Source organism: Carettochelys insculpta, chromosome 14 (assembly GCF_033958435.1).
Source record: "Carettochelys insculpta isolate YL-2023 chromosome 14, ASM3395843v1, whole genome shotgun sequence".
Lineage (NCBI taxonomy): Eukaryota > Metazoa > Chordata > Testudines > Carettochelyidae > Carettochelys > Carettochelys insculpta.
Window position 1 is genome coordinate 20,543,623 of NC_134150.1, and position 16,537 is coordinate 20,560,159.

General features: G+C 41.7%; 1 long non-coding RNA gene across 2 annotated transcripts in view; it reads left to right on the forward strand.

Annotated features, from left to right (window-relative positions):
- The window catches only part of LOC142020874 (uncharacterized), a 607,189-nt gene that overhangs the window by 531,114 nt on the left and 59,538 nt on the right, over positions 1-16,537 (forward strand). The window lies entirely within an intron of this gene.

A 16,537-nucleotide genomic window follows, 5' to 3' on the forward strand; every position in this document is an offset into this window, starting at 1 on the left:
CCCAGGAGCTGCACTGGGATCAGGGAGTTGGCTGTGGTGGCAAGCCACATTTGCAGGGCGAGAGTGATACAGCCAGAGTGCCAGTGAGGACAGCCAGGGACCAGGGGACATTATCCTCCCCTGGTCCAGCAAAATCCTTTTTTGGGGAACCACTAAGGTGCTGGACCAGGCAGGTGCAACCTCTAGTTCAATTTGGATATTTGATTTTTAAATATACTGCATGATGCTTTATAGCTAAATAGGAAGTTAAGAGACGAGTAAAATGGAAATAGCTGTGAATTGCTATAAGCCAGCCCTCCAGACAAAATGTGAGTTTTGAACTTCGATCTTAATAGGCTATTGAAAGAGTATTTATGCTATCTCAGACTAGTGCACATTACCTGTTTAAGACTCAGGGGTTTTAGTATTAAACCAGCTTTAAAATACCCAACTTCGCGAGTGGCAACATGCAATGCTATATCTATCTATATATAAATAAAATAATGTCTGATGGTGATTACCCTGACTGTTAGTTTGGTATTTTATTTTATTATACCTTTTGATTTGGTTGTGAAAGAATCACTGCCTGATACTCAGGTTCATATGAACTAACTATAAAATAATTTGTACTCTCTAAGTAAAAGTAATTTTGCTCTAAAGTGTTTTTAAGTGAATTTAGCTCTTGTGAAAAGTTCAGAAGCTTGAGGGGGAAAGCCCTGTGTTTATACAAGGAATAGGTACAGCCTTGGTGCCCAACTCTCATCTGCCTTCTTCAGAAAACCCAGTCTGTGTTTGTAACTCTGGAGATTCCTGCTTCAGGGTGTGATTTGTCATCCAAAATGGTTCCCATTATTTACCCTCAACTCCTACAAACCTGGGAGTTGGCAGAATTCCATGTCCCACAGAATCAATGTCCCCCCTCCCCCTACCCCCTTTTTCTTTGTCTTCATCTAAAGATAGTAATTTTCAAATTCTCGTGTATGAGTAAATTTGTTAGAACCCTTCCCAAACACAATATGATTTAAGTGTAGCTGCCTCTGTATCAGAGGTCCTTGTAGTTTATAGCTCCTCTGATGGATAGTTTTGTTGTTGTTCTTGTTGATTTATTTATTTTATTGTAGATTTCACTGGTAAAAATATGAGTTTTTTTTTTAGTCTTAAGTTTCATTTTCCCTTTGAAATATCTTGTTATATGGATAGTGAATTACAGAAAAAAAATGTGATCTGGAATCTGTGAAGAGGCTACAGTCAAATCTAATCAAGTGTTTAGCTTCATCTGTGACTACATAATAACCTATATTCCACAATATATACTAGTTTTTCATGTTCAGAATAAATTAAGGGCTCTCTCTTGCAAATCCTTGCTCACCTGAACATTCTTCCTCAAAAGAATAGCTCCACTGAAATCAAGAGAACTAATCCTATGAATATGGATGATCCCAAGACTAAGGATTTGTAGGAAGCACCCTAAGATGTGATGACTGTTGGACTACTCTAGGAGGCTTCTGACAAGAAGATTAACTAAACTATGCATCTTATAGTGTGCTGCAATTTCTCTGTAGATATTCTCTGTTTGTAGATAGTGTTGAGTTTATATTTCTGTTCCTCTCACCTGGGTTGCAGAAAGCATATATTTTATGTCAGCTGAATTGTATTTTATTTTGTTGTGATCCAATACCATGAGAAGTATGGAAGCTTGCTACAGCTTGTTAGTTTTCATTTTCCATGATGTAACTTATGGATTTGATGTGAACTTTAAACCTGTCCTTGAAATAAGATTTATTTTAAATGAACGCAAGGGCTGCCAGAGTTTTGTAGCCCTTTCATTGATACTATAAATGAAGAATTGCAGTGTGAAGGGGGAAAAAGGATTGTTTTGTTACCACTGTGGCTTTGTAGGATAGCTTGTTTGTTCAGCTGTAAAATAACATCTGCTGAAAGACTCTCATTTTATGGACAGAAACACTAAGAAAAGTATTTATTGAAGTATTCAGATTGTTGAGCTGACACTCTGACAGCTCTAGTTAATAGAAGGCGTGCTGCTGATACACAAAGTCATCTTCTGGTTTAATCAATAAAACATATATAAAAATACTGTGGAGCTGTCTTCTAGGACTATATCCACTAATAGCATATTTGCACCCAAAAATAAAGCAAAGAGCAACAGCACAGGAAATTGTGAGGGAAAGGGGGTGGTTTGCTTCTTTTTGTTCCATACATTTAATGTCTCTTCAGAGTCTTAATTGTGGGGAAAGAGGCAGGGGAGGTAAATCTGGAGTTTTCCAAAGAGAAAAAAGGCTCGTTGTTATTCCGTGTGTAGAACTGGTCATCAGGAATTTCTGAATTACCATCCTGCCTCTTACGCTCTAGAAGCCTGACGCCCCTCGTTTTGAGACTGCTGCCTAGCGTGCTAGCGAGTGTTATCTCCTTGTGCTCCCTTGTTTCTATTTGCATCCAGCTCCTTCCTCTTGCCTCACACTTAGGCTATGTCTAGACTACAGATTTTTGTTGACAACCCATCCATTTTGTCAACAAACCCTGTGGAGTGTCCAGATTGCAAAATGCATTCTCTTGACAGTAAGTGGACAGAACGCAGCTCTTTTGTTGACAGCTGTACCCTGCTCACCTTGATGAAGAATGCTGCTGCTGACAGAGATCTGCTGACAAAATGCCAGTGTGGATGTTCTGAGGTAGGGGGCTTCTGTTGACATAAAAGATCCCCCTATGCCCTCGAGAGCAGACTAAGGGGTCCCAGAACCCACCCCGGGGCTCTAAGAGATGTGTACCCTCCCAGAGCAGGGCCAAGGTCCAGGCCCTTTTGGACTTGTGCAGGAGGAAGAAACCCTCCAGGACCCCAAGGCCAGCCAGAGGAACACCAAAATGTATGGCAGGATAACCACCACCCTGGCTGAGTGGAGTCACCCCCACTGTAGCATGGAGCAGGTACAGGCCAAAGTAAATGAGCTTCGCCAGAGCTGTGTGGGCACAGGACAGTGCCCAAAATTTTGGGGCAGGATCTGCCACCTCCCCCTATTGCCAGGAGTGACACAGCATCCTGTGGTGGGGGAACACATCCCCACCCAGCCGCTGCATCGATATTGTGCTCACGGCCCACCCCACTGCAGCGGCAGGAGGAGGAGGAGGAGGAGGAGACAGCCCATCCCCAACCCCCACTGAACAGGGAGCTAGACTCATCCTCATCCTGGACCCGATACCTGGTAGCTAGGCAACATCCCAGGCATCTTTGGAGCTGGTTGTGGGTCCCTCCAGTGAGTACCTTACATGTTACACACCCCAGGCCATGGGGTGGGTGCAGCCAGGGCATGCTGTGAGTGTCACTCAGCTGGCCCAGGAAGAACCTCATGCTGCGGTCCCAGCTTGTAGAACCAAATGCAGGGGGTGTGCGCACCACTCGGACCCAGCACACAGCCCCCGGGCATGGACAGCATCCTTCTGTCAGCCTCACGAGAGCCTGCATGAGTGCCAGGCCCTGTGGGGGCGGGGGTGCCTCCCAGCACATGCCATGGTTGGAAGCAGGCTAGCCAAAAGGGCGCCAGCCTGACCTCAGACACACTGAGTAGTGCAGCATCCAGCACATGGGCATGACCATAGGCAGGAGTCAGCACCCGCTCCCACAGACAGTGCAGTGAGCTCCAGGAGTGCGGGTGGGTCTCAGGGAGGGCAAGGCTGCTCCCAGCTCACCCACCAGCCCTGCGGGGACCCCTCTGTGGCCAGACAACCCCATTAGCCACTAGCCCGGTGAGTGAGGGAGAGCGGCCACAGTGGTCAGCTTGATCCCGGAGGCACTGTGGAGCTCCCATGGGGCAGGGCCCACTGTACAGGCCACACATAGCTCTGCTCCCAGGATAGCCCCATCCTTTAGCCTGGAGTGGGTGTGGGTCGGTACTCATGGTAGGGAGCATGGCTTCAGACTGTGTTGCATGGGCGATGTACCATCTCTCTCCCCCTTGTCTTCCTTACAGCTGGACCTACACTGACTGTGGGCTGAGCCATCTCCATCATGCCACCAGGCCAAGCCTGAAGCTGGGGGGGACCATTGGAAAGTATACAAGGACCTCCAGTGGGACCACAGTGCTGCCCTGTTGGCCATGATGGGGATCATGGAGTGGCGGTCATGGGCCTGGGACCAACTCATATCTCACTTTGATGCCATCAGCTGTGTCTGGTGGGACATGATGGCCTAGCCCCCAGTGGCTGCCCTGCCATCCCCACCTCTGTATTCCTGCCCCCACTGGCCCTTCCTGGAGCTGCTCCCAGGGGTGATGTCCATGGCCCTGTCCCCAAGGCTTCCCCTGTTCCCTAGGCCCTCACTGCTTACCCTGTCCACCAGACCCACCACAGCCCCTCCCTGCCCATACTTCATCCTGCTCCCAGCCCAACCCTGAGGGAGGCCCCAGACCTGCAGTGGGAAGGAGGCCTGAGGCCTACACCTCCTGGGATCCAACTCCCTCTCAGGTTTGTGCCCTCCCACCCCCCTCCATATTTGGAGGCCTCCCCACCCCCATTCCAGGTCTCCCACCCTGTCACAACCTCTGATTTTAAGAAAACAATACACCTCAAATTCCCAGATGAAACTTTTCATTTGAATAAACAGTTTTCTGTTGTAGACTTAGATCGGTTCAATCATAAGTATCTACATTTATAATTGGGCCACGTGATTTGAAGTGACACACTTAACTTCATTCTTTTCTTGGTTTTGATTTTTTTTTAAAACTTCCAAATGCTCCTTGTGTTTTGAGACATATGCACATAGACATTTTCATTTCCTTGCCATTTTAGCAGATCAGGTTTTTAAACCATTATCAGCTAGCAGCTTGAAATGTGCATGTGGTGGGCCAGAGATCCCTCAGTACATTCAGCTGCGGACGTGCTTCAGAGCTTGCGTATATGCCTATTTGTTTTATTGTGTGTATCTGCTAAATGAACACAAAGCCTTGCCTCAGCAGGCAGCTTTGCCTTTCTGCAAAAAATGATGTGCTATCATACATATATTTCCTGCAAGGTCTTGTATTTCCTAAAACATGAGAAACATTAGAAAAATTAAAGGTGAGAGGACCCACGAACATGGTTAGCTTTATCTCACAGCTTTGATTTTTTGGAAAGAATCAAAAGCTTTGGCAAGAAAGGAATACAAATTGTACTAAATAAATGCCCTTCATCTAGCTCCCCAGCTTGCAAGTTACATTATTTTAGATATGTTATGCAATGCTTAAGTGGGTATATGCAGGTGTAAAGGAGACTCCTTGGGGAGGTTTTCCAACTGCCTTTGAGGCTTGGGGCATGGGTCACTTACAGGTGTAACCTAATATAAGTGAAAGATTCTCTGTAGTTTGAAGTCTTTAGCTCGTGATTTGATGACTTCAGTAACTCAGCCATAGGCTAGGCATCCATTACAGGGATGGGTGGGTGAAGTTCTGTGGCTCGCATTGTGCAGGGGGTCAGACTGGATGACCACAATGGTCCCTTTTGCCCTTAAAGTCTATGGCTATGTCTACACTATAGCAATCTGTTGACAAAAGTTACTGTCAGAAAATATATTCCGACAAAACCTCTGCCAACAGACCACATCCACACACAAAAGTGGATTGAAAAAGCAATCCACTCTGTCGACAGAGAGTGGCCAGTGACGCAGAAGTCATGTCTGGTAACAGCCCCCACCCCGCATTGTTTTGTTGTTGACATATTCCTTCAAGAAAAGTGGTCTGCCTTGTGGGAGAGATGCAGAAGGCTGTTGACAAAAAAAACTGAGTTCTACCAACAAAACACATTTTTAGTGTGAACGTTCTGTGGGTTTTGTCAACAAAACTCTGCTTTTGTCAAAACAAAACAAAAAAAACCAAACAAACAAACAAACAAAAATAACCCCTCTAATGTAGACCTAGCCTATGAGTATAATGCTTCTTATACTTTCCAGGCATTTGCTGCCCACCTTCTAGGCATAGTCCATCATATGAATATGCCCTGCTGGAAAGCAATAGCAGAAAATTCAGTCCTTCAGGGCTTGCCTAGAGAGGCCTTCCCAATAAACTGCAGGCAGAACCACTGAGAGTTGGTCCCCCAGCATCTAGAAGGCAGAGACCACTCAGAACTCAGCAGGACAGATTCAAAGATTGCTTGATTTTACTATCTGTAATTTCTGGGTGATGCCATGGGACCAAGTGAGTTTGTTGGCTTGCCTGTTTGAGGTACTTCTCACTTCCTGTCAGGCTGGAAACAAAAGTGAAAGGGTATAAATAAAATAAGTTTAAAAATGCTTGTGTGAGTATTGTAGGAATTAGTGATATCTTGTGAATTAGTAATGTCATATTAGGATATGAGTTAAATTTTTATCTGGTAAAATCAGTAGGAGAAACACAGAAATTTCAGTTTGTAATTTGTATTAATTTACACACACTAAAGCAATTACATTATCTGCTAAAGTGACATTTTTGACAACAAATTGAATAAATAGCTATGGTACATGAATAGCAAATCATAAAGATTCATTTGAGTATGTAATGTAGAGCAATTACTTTTTTTCTCAAGTGAAAATAGTGATGATTTAAAAAAAACAAGCTTTGGAGCTATTAATTAATTAAAGCGAATAAATCTGTGAAAATTAAATTAGTGCCATAATATTTAAATATAAATGAGGTTAAAAAGTTTAAGCTAATGTGCCTGTATATAAATACTATTAATACCTTAAAAAAAAAGAAAAAAAACTAATAATGAAAAAGATGTATAGTACTTGCGGAGCTATATGTAGTGAAACATTGATAAATAATTTCTTTTGTATGCCAAGTAGAGGAACAATGGTAAAATGCAACTATAGCTTCAAAATAAGTTTAAATTAAAACTAACTGAATTTGAAAGCTTGCACCAGGTCCAGTGCTTCGTTCCTTTCACTCCCCAAGTTTCTGCTAAATGCTGCAGACCCCATTCTTGTCCCTCTTGTCCACAAGTCGCATTATGCTGAATTTACTCTCAAGTAAATGAATTACAATTGCTTGTGGTATCCAAAGCTTCCAAGTGCATTGTGCTAAAGTTACCTGTTAGCTGTTTGATTGTGTTATTCAAAGTTGTAAGGTCTCCACTCTAACATCTTCAGCCTCTTGAGGTATCTCTTGTAGCACTCCTTTTTACTTCTCTATCTAAAGCTCTGTATTCTTCTTGTCACTTGATTGTCTCTTCACGTCTTAATATGCATGAGTTTTTGCTTTACCCGTCTCTTTTCTGTGGCTGCTGAAGTAGAACTCTGTTTGCGCTTTCTGGATAGCACACTCTGATGTTTTCCGACAGAGTACCGACGTTTGGTTTTTCTTCGGCTAACTTCATTAGAACACTGAATATGTTCTTTAGTTCAAGTTGAAAAGTGCTTTTTATGTTTTGATCTTTTAGCTGTGTACTGTTGATGCACAGTTGTCTTTTAACGGTCTTCATTCTCTTGCACTTGATCTTCAGTTTAGCAGTGCAAAGGTTACGGTTCCTGCCCACATCAGTTCCCTCTGTACATCTGCTGAAAGGATCTGTTTGATTCTTTTCAGAACCGTGTTAGGCGTTTCATAATTCTTGATAGATTTTTGAGGACATGCTCTTCCACTTATCAGTAGGATCTTCAGACTGAAAATGTCCATTAATTATTCATGTCATTTAGGTCCAAACTCCCATCCCACTTGTCCACAATGTCATGGAAACCATCATTATTCCTTACAATTTTTGCATTATGGTTTGGGACTTTGATTAGTATATCCTATAACAAATAAGAAAAAAGACTTTTTTCCCCTCATATGGCATTTGGTTGGTTGGTGCATCCCATTGTGCGACTGTTCAATTGAAAAATCCAATCTGAATGCAAGTTCTAATGATTCTTTCATTGACTCAGTCCAACTTAGTCAGCACCTGTTTGGCTTCATTGGACATTAAAATTGCTAAAGCAGCTTCAAGTCTGCCATCAACATTCCCTGAGTAGTTGATGTTCTAAAATGTAGTTTATTTGAAACTGTCTGTGTCTGTCTATTGATTCTAAAGACATTTGGGTCATTTGAGTAGCTTCATACTTTGTTCTCACACTTCAAAACCTGATTTCCATTACTGATCTAGCCTCAAGAAAGAGACTTTTCAGGGCATAAGTTTCTTTATGAGTTTGACTAACACCCACCATCTTGTCCACACAAAGTCGATCTCTTGTTCAAGCCTCTTACATACTGATATGGCTCCTGTCTGTGATTTCTGTAGGAAGTTTATTTTTTACATAGTGGGCTTACCAGCCCCATGAACATTATGTCCACTTCTCTTTATTATTTGGAACTGCCCACATATGTACAGTCCACACCCATCACCTAAGGAACACACTTGCCCCATTAGATACCTGTTAAGCATAGTCCACATGGCCACTTAGCACACAGCATACTAGAATACTGTGATCTACACTCTTGCCTGCCAGATACAAACCTTCTATCTAGACAAACCCTCAAGCTCAGAAGACTGTTTCCCCCCCCGCCCCCCCCCACCTTCTCTCCTGACTCAAATTTGTTTTTTGTTTTTCCTGTCTAAATTACTATCAGATATTTCCAAATGCAAGAGCTTTTATGTGGGAAAATAATGGAAAGAAAATGCAAGACATGCCCATATGTATGCATATTCCTGCAAACATTGTGAGTTCTTATTGCTTATATTTTTCTGTTATCTTTGAGGACCAGTTATGGCATGCTTTCTTTACTAGTGGAGAAAAAACATCTTACATTGCTTGGCTTTTTACATCAAATAAAAATCATTATGGTGAATATGAATTACATGTATAATGTCCCCTACATTAGATCACTCAAATGTACATGTCAACTGTAATTCTACGTGTAAGAAACATGGAATGTAAATTAGGCCCACTTCATTGGAAGTTGTATGCATATATTTGAAGGACAGAGTCAAACCTGGTATGTGTTTTCCTTAAAATTAAGAAAAATCAATAGATCAGGTTCTCTAACTTTTCACCTAATTGCAGAATTTTCAAGCTGTGTATGCAGGCCATGAATTGGAACCCAAAGGTATATTTTGAACAAGAGTGTCTTGCATGGCAGCTTTATAAGATGCTGTTATGCCATTAGCCTTATTAAACAATAATTATAATTATTAAAATACATTAGTACAAAAAGGTGGCAAACCTACAGACTTCATTTAAGAAGAGACTAGCATAATTAAAAATACAGATTATCATCTATGGAATTCAGCTTCAGTTAATTTAAATCCACGCTGGTTAATACTTACATCCTGTTTTTTCAGAAACTACAGAAGAGGGCTAATCTTCTTGCTGCAGGCAAACCTGATTAAAATCACTCCTATAGAGAAGTTTGTTTTATAAACTAAATTGCTGCATGTGTATGAGAATAAAAATATTTACAATCTACAGCATGTGCATGAAGTGTGACTATACATCCAGTTGGCCCCTTGCCCTCAATTTAAAAGCATTTCCTTCGGAACCATGCAGTACATTGTGTTGATATGTATTTGAACTAATCATTAGAATATCAGAATGACTTGTACCTGTAATGTTCTTACTGCTGGTTGTTATGCATATATCATAAAACTGGAAGGGACCTTGAGAGGTCATTGAGTCCAGTCTCCTGCCTTCTAAGCAGGACCAAGCACCATCCCTGTCAGTTTTTTTTTTTTAAATCTATTTGTTCCAGGCTCCTAAATGGCCTCCTCAAGGACTGAACTCACAGCTGTGGATTTACATGTCCAATGCTCAAACCACTGAGGGGAATTGGCTCATTGCTCTAACAGTCATAAGACCCCTCAACTCTTCTGCACCATTCCATTCCTGTAATCAACACCTTTACCAAGCCATTTATCAGGTCGCTGTATATCTTTCCGATGGAGTACCTGCACAGGAAACCCCCCCACAAGGAGGTGCTAATAATTAGCTTGGCTGCATCCCTCCCACCCAGTCAGTCTCTCAGACATGTCCTAATGGCCCTCTATGTCTGTACTGAGTTTGACAGGTGAACCCCCTCCTCCCAAAATAATTCTGGTGCCCTACGTTGTATGCTTCAGCTGCACATAATATGCCTCTCTTTCTGTGCCAACTCAGATTTGTTTCATCACCAAATCTGAAGCACAGTCTATAAAAAATATTGTTGGAAACAGAAAAGAAATTAATCCCTGTTTACACTGTGAACTTTCTTGAAGACATATAATACAGAGATAAGGTTTATACCATGGTGTTAGCAGGCTCTGGTTACTGTGTGTTTCACAGCTGTAATTTCCAATAACTTTCCAAGCTGAGTTGTGGAAGCAGGTGATCCATATTACATAGCTAAGCAAACTTTTATGTAAGATTTGAAGCACTTTTTAAAATTTGTGTGTATAAGTTCCAATCAAACACAGCAGTTAAACTCTTGCTTAATTTTAAAAATGTGAGCAGTCCCTTTGACTTCACTTGAAGCCCAGGCTAAATTTAATTGGATGCCATCGTGAGTCTGTTCCGCCATTAGGTCTTGAGACAAAAAAGAAAATTTCTGTTAACCATAGCTTCTAGCTTCCGGTTTTCCTTCCTGAGTCTGGAGAAGTCTATAAATGACTCAGCAAGCTGGAAAGTACAATAGGTGCTATAGGCACTCAGTTTGCATCCAGAGTGATATATTACACATTTAAATTCCAAGTACACAAAATGCAAGAAAGAACAGTTTCTACTACCCTGCGAAAAAGTTACAGAGAGGTAGCCATGTTAGTCTATAATTTTCACAAAACAAAAAAGTAGTCCTGTAGCACTTTAACAACTACAAATAATTTATTAAGTGATGAGTTTTCATGGGACAAGCCCACTTCTTCAGATCTGGAAATTTCCAGATCTGAAGAAATGGGTCTGTCCCATGAAAGCTCATCACCTAACAAATTATTTCATTAGTCTTTAAAGTGCCACAACACTGCAACAAAGTCACCATGTATCCATCAGACCTTGATTTTCTATTGCCAAGTGTGCTGTCTAAATATTAGTGAATTTCCCTCTCTTTTCTGTGGTCTGTATGCCCCTCTCTCTCCTGTGTCATCTTAATGTCCAACGTAATAAGCTGAATTATAACAATAATCACTGTATTTTGCTATTTTTGCCAGAAACATACACATTTCAGTTGACAGACATACAGTAAATTCAAACTGTGGATGGAAAGCTAAAGTATAACTAAATCCAAGAAAAATCTTCAAGTAAGTTCCATGGTACTTCTTCTATGGGAAAAGCTCTCTTTTAGCATATATGCTCTAAACACTTTCATGGAAAAGTCAGACCCAAATGTTAGTCTTGCTTATTACTATATAGCACATTGACCTGTGACTAAAGGGTTGCAATTGAAAAATTCTCTTCTGTCCTTTTCTTTTTACTTCATTATTTAATGGCAGTGGCAATATACAAAATGTTCCATAATTCAGCTTATTCACCCTGCCAGAAATCATGCTAGATAGACCACATCAAAAAGTACTACAAAAGTGTTTGTTTCCCAAAAAATTCCTTGTGGACTGAAAATTTCATGGTCGAAGGTGATTTGTTACAAAATGAACCTAGTTTTTATTACTCAAATTTGCAAGAAAAGCCCAACCTCTCACTAAAATTTCCACTGGAATTCTCATTGAAGTCATTAGGACTATTTGAGTGAGTGCAGATTTGATGGAGTAAAGTCCCATGTCATTGTCATTTCAGTGACCATTATTTTCACAAAGTGAATAATCCAGCATGTAGCTACCCGGCTCCTCACATAATCTTGTTTTGTTGCTCCTGGCAGTCTTATACAGTAGTACTTAGTAATCAGAATTAATTTATCTTCCCAGTGCAGCTTTTGTCTTCCTCAGCTCATTGAGGAGTGTCAAAATTAATAATTTTAGCTACCCTTCCCCATCTTCTCATACCATTGTGTACTCTTGCCCTTCTGTTCTATCCTGTAGGTCAGTTTCTGCTTTAAACCCTGCCCACAGTTACTGTTGAAAGCCTTTCTTCTCAAACACATTGGTGAGCTGGTTTCATGATTGCATTAATCTTTCCAGCAGGTTGCCAGCTGACTTGCATGACCATCTTAAGTTTCTTCCCATGATTTCCACCCTGCAAAGTAAAATTTGCCCAAGGTAAAAATGTCCCTTTGAAGATTATATTAAAGTTTTCCATGTATTAAGTCTCTTGATCATGCAAGATAGGATGTGAATAAAATTAGTCTCCACTATACTCTGTCTCTAACAGGTCAAATTATTCCCCCAGATATAGGAATCTAGAACTCTCTTTGAGTTAGGAGGGAGGTATGCATGTTGATATCTGATTAGAGAATTTGGCTCTAATTTCCTGAGCATTCTCTCCAGGTTCCTTGAAATTTTCACAAAAATACAAGCATGCTTATCTCCACTACAGTATCACCAATATTTACTATTCAGTATTGTTCTCAAAAAATTCAGTAGACAAGGTATCTTAATTGATTTATTTCCCCTTTTATTCATACTCCCTCTTACTTTAAAATCCATGCTCCTTTGTATTACTGGCATCCTGGCTTTCACAAGTTTAATTCAAACACTCTTTGATACGGGGGTTTTGTCAACAAATCTTGTGGAGCGTCTACACACAAAATGCATCTTGTTAACAGTATGTCAACAAAACTTGGCACTTCCAGCAACAGCATTCTGCCTCTCCACAGTGAGGAATAATGCCTTTGTGGACAGTTTCTGTTGACAAAAATGCCATGTAAATACCCTGGGGGTTCCTCTGTCGACAGACAGGTTTTTCCAGTTCAGTGGACAGCCATGTTTGCTGAGCTTCCAGTTGTCCCTTCTGTTAAGAGAACAGCCAGGGCAAATTGCTCTGTTGATCCACTTTTGCGTGTGGATGGACAGAAGTTTGCCGAATGATCAAGAAAGATGTGGAGAAATTAGAGAGGGTCCAGAAAAGAGCGACAAGAATGATTAAAGGTCTAGCGAATGTGACCTATGAAGAAAGGCTGAAAGAATTGGGCTTGTTTAGTTTGAAAAAGAGAAGATTGAGGGGCGATATGATAGCAGTTTTCAGGTATCTAAAAGGGTGTCATAAGGAAGAGGGAGAAAAACATGTTCTTGTTGGCCTCTGAGGATAGAACAAGAGGCAATGGACTTAAACTGCAGCAAGGGAGGTTTAGGTTGGATATTAGGAAAAAGTTCCCAACTGTCAGGGTGGTCAAACAGTGGAATAAATTGCCTAGGGGAGGTTGTGGAATCTCTATCGCTGGGGATATTTAAGGAAAGGTTAGATAGATGTCTATCAGGGATGTTTTAGACAGTACCTGGTCCTGCCATTGGGGCAGAGGGTTGGACTCGATGGCCTCTCAAGGTCCCTTCCAGTCCTAGTATTCTATGATTCTGTGTTTGACTTCAGTGGGAACTGGATTACTTTTGAAATGATTGATTAACAATTACTTGGATGTGAGATTTCTGAATATATTTGAAACCTCCACTGTGATCTAAGTCCACATTTTGTTAATCATTTCTAAATATAATGAATGCTTCGCTTAAAATACTGACATAAACTAGGGATTGATTACTGTTCAAATGTGGCAAATTTCTTTTCATCTACCATTCTGCAAACCATTTATAGCAATTTGCTTTCATTACAAGCTAAATACAATCTTCTTAGTCTCCTATTCATCTTTGTAGTCAGTAGGGCCACTAACGTGATTCATTGCAGAGAAAACAGGATGTGAAGTGCTGCTGTCTGCTTTTGGGAAAATTTATTTGTGTAAGCATACTTCTGGAAAAGGTGTATGTAAAGCCATCTCCACATCCAGGCTCGCAAGATAAATGTCTTCTAAAGGAACCAGGCACTTCTTAAGTATACTAAAATATAATCATGGTTCATAATGCATCAGTATAAAGACACTAGGTTGATGACATGAAAGCATGATGCGCTTCATTCTTCAGTCTTGTTCATTCTACTCAATACTAACTTAATTCTTGGGGGGGCGGGGTATCACTAGAAATCATGCAGTAGTATTACCTAACTGCAAATGTAGAATTTATCATACAAATCAGGTTTACTTACAGCATAAAATGCAATAAATTCCTAACTATTTAACTGGTATATAATTTAAACAGGAAAAGTGCATTGTCAGTTTTGAGCTTAAACACCCTGCAGCCAAACTGTGAAAAGGACTTAAGGAAGGCATGGCAGAAGAGTGAAGAAGCATCCCTATACCTTTCCAAGGCCTTGATGTGAAGTGTGTATAGGGCACACCACTGGAATGCTTCTGGGATACACAGGCTACGTCTACACGTGCAGCCAACATCGAAATAGCTTATTTCGATGTTGCGACATCGAAATAGTCTATTTCGATGAATAACGTCTACACGTCCTCCAGGGCCAGCAACGTCGATGTTCAACTTTGACATTGCTCAGCCCAACATCGAAATAGGCGCAGCGAGGGAACGTCTACACGTCAAAGTAGCACACATCGAAATAGGGATGCCAGGCACAGCTGCAGACAGGGTCACAGGGCGGACTCAACATCAAGCCGCTCCCTTAAAGGGCCCCTCCCAGACACAGTTGCACTAAACAACACAAGATACACAGAGCTGACAACTGGTTGCAGACCCTGTGCCTGCAGCATAGATCCCCAGCTGCCGCAGAAGCAGCCAGAAGCCCTGGGCTAAGGGCTGCTGCCCACGGTGACCATAGAGCCCCGCAGGGGCTGGAGAGAGAGCATCTCTCAACCCCCCAGCTGATGGCCGCCATGGAGGACCCGGCAATTTCGACGTTGCGGGACGCGGATCGTCTACACGGTCCCTACTTCGACGTTGAACGTCGAAGTAGGGCGCTACTCCAATCCCCTCATGAGGTTAGCGACTTCGACGTCTCGCCGCCTAACGTCGAAGTTAACTTCGAAATAGCGCCCAACGCGTGTAGCCGCGACGGGCGCTATTTCGAAGTTAGTGCCGCTACTTCGAAGTAGCGTGCACGTGTAGACACAGCTACAGTGCTCTTAAGAGGCTTCAGTGCAATAAGGAGGCAAAGCTATTTTCCTCACCACCAATCAACTGGAAGCTTGGGGTACATCTGCCTCTGCCATCTCTGATGGACCGCTCAGGAGGGATGTGCGCATTAAGGAATGAGCTCCCTATGTTGGAGGTGACTCTGTCCTACTAACTGTGGCCAAATCCAGAGTTTACCCTGAAATGTTATTTGGAACTGAAATTGGTGAGAGCCTCATCAGGAATACAGGATTTAAAAACATTGATAAATCACCTAACTCAGAGAATGTGACCAAAGCCCATGGAGGTCTTTCCACGCCAAAGCCACTTCCTGCTCTTGTCTCTTTCTTTAAGCAAATGAAAATAAAAATGTATTTTCCTTTTGTGTGTGGGGGGGGGGAGTCCATAAAATTTTCACTTTATCATGAAGTGGGGGGCAGCGGGCAATCCCACATTTTGACTTGTTTGTAAAGGGAGGTTTCCATGCAGTTTTCCACTGCTTGATTAATGATATAACCAGTGTAACTGTAGCAATTACCTTCCCAAGATTGTGACTGGAAACCATATACCTCCTGTTGTTTCTAATGAGCCAGCAAGAAGTATGAGTCAGCACAGAATTTGACCACAGGATGTGATCAATTGGATGGACTATAACTTTACATGTATCATGTAGAGAGTTAAAACACTGTCTTGCACACTCCAGGTGCTTCTGGAACAGCAACTAAACCTCTGAGTTGATACCACCACCTGTCAGATGGCTGCTTGCAAACAAACAGGCCAGGCTGGTTAGCAGAAAAAGCTGTATAAGAATGCTAGTAATCTTAATAGGCAGGAAATGGCTGGTCACGGATAGTGCAGTGAAAAGCAGAGGGACAAGTTCTTCAGAGAATCAAGTTTAGCAGAGTATAGAGGTACTCTCTACCAAAGGAGCAGACTTTTTTCTTTTCATGTGCAGTTATTGTATGAACTATTTCTCTTCCTTATCAAAACCCAGCTGTCTGGGTTCTTTTTAGTTTGTCCTCTGCTTCTGTAAGTCCGTCACATAGAACATAACTGCCTTTGTTTAGAGGGGATTTATTTTTTAATCAGCAATTTGTGGTGGGGCATCCTGAAATTGCTTTAGTCACAAATGAAAATACATCAAGTGTTGTAGGATTTAGAGCCCTGTGTAGATGCAATATTGGTATCCGCATCCACGAAAATGAGCCACTGATACCTATGGATGTGGCTACCTGTGGATGTGGATACCCGCGGCTATAAAGCAGGCATCTGCGGATTTGCAAAGCTCTAGTTATCTTTCCCAAACACCAGTTCATTTCACAAATCCACCACAAAATGTGATATTCAGGAGTAATTCAGTTAGCGTAAATCAGGTGCAATGAGTTGTTCAGCGCTGAAGTGCATAGCTGGAGCTGTGTGTGTGAAAGTCACAGGACAAGCTCAATGACAGAAACCCCTCACTTTCACAAGTACGTATTTTACAATGATATTTTTAACTATGGTAAATGCCAGCAGTTATTAATGGAAAGCAATGATATGTGTAGCATCAACACTTAATAGCTGCACTTGCAAAGAGCTCGTTCATGAAACCTTG